Below are 1,440 nucleotides of genomic sequence, written 5' to 3'. Positions count from 1 at the left end.
TGTGTATGCATAGGAAGAACGTAGTATATATAGGGTTTGGAACTATTCGTGGTTTCAGGCATCCAGTGGGGGTGGTGGAATGTATCCCCGCGGATAAGAGGGACCGCTGTGTGTTTATATGTACTATAAGTGTGTTGACAGCAAAGCATCATTCACCAATCTAATTCAATTCATAAACATTTACTGAGCACCTACTAAGTGGCAGTCACCTTGTTAAGAACTGGACTACAAAAGAAAAAAAAAGAATGGAGGTACAAAATGGCTAGGGAAAGGCCCCTCAGTGTTTTGTGCAGAAGAGAGGTATGGCCATTATGAAAGCAGCGGAGGAAAGCTAGCCTGTGAAGGACATGAAAACTAGCAGCTAAAGGGGCGGGTAGCCAGCAAGAGGCAGGTAGGGAACCACGGAAAGCAGTTGACTTCAAGGAAGGGATAATCAGCAATGAGCAACGGTACAGGGTCAGGGTAGAGGAGTGCTGAAAAGCAGCCACTAGGTGGCAGTGAGGAGATCACTGTTAGTGTGGAAGATTCCATTGAGATGGTCACATTTTCAGGACACACAGGAAGTCTACATTTTCAGACCTCCTTGCAATTTTGTTAGGGCCATTTGACTGATTGCTGACCAATGGGATGTGGGAGGAAGTGACATGTGCCTAGTCATAAAACATCCTGCACAGTTTTGAACTGTCACTCTCAGTTTATTGGCTTGTGAAATGCAAAGGATCCAGCACAGAACTTCAAGAGAACTCTAAGGGAAGGCAGGGCCATAGGCCAGAAGGAACTTAGACCTCTGACTTACCACATGGAGAACTCAGCCCATGTTGAGCTATGACAGGGCAAGATATAAACGTTTATTATGTTAAGCTCCTGGGAATTGGAGGTTGTTCGTTACTGCAGTTGTGTTAGTTACCCTGATATAGACATAATGAGAGCAATTTTAACTGAGAGGAGGAGGTAGCAACTAGACTGTTGTGGGCTTAGAAATAAAGGGAGGGGCAAGGAAGCGGGGACAATCCAAACAATCTCCAGAGGGAAACTCAGCTATAAAGTGTCATTTTCCAACATTTCCAGCAGCTGAGGGGATGTGTGCTTCAGTTCGAGGAGGCAAAGTCGGGCTTTGGGCTTGGAGTTCTTACCATGTCAATATATAGTTTCCTCATTCTTTGTCACAGATGCATAGCATCCTGTCGTATAAATATAGAAGAGCTTATTAGCTAGTTACTTATTAATCAACATTTAGATTGTTTTAAATCATTTGCTCCTCCAAATATGTTATATATTCTATATAGATTCTAGTATTCTATTATAGGTAACTTAAATTTACCAATTTCACATGAATTTATCAATTTCATGGACTTCAGATTTTACTATACGTGCAATGAGAAAAAAATTGATGGATTTTCAGTGAGAGAAATAATTCCATTAATTTCTTTCCAATGAGGT

This window comes from Pteropus medius, unplaced genomic scaffold (assembly GCF_902729225.1).
Source record: "Pteropus medius unplaced genomic scaffold, Ma_sr-lr_union100, whole genome shotgun sequence".
Classification (NCBI taxonomy): Eukaryota; Metazoa; Chordata; class Mammalia; order Chiroptera; family Pteropodidae; genus Pteropus; species Pteropus medius.
Note: the sequence above shows the minus strand (reverse complement) of the source record.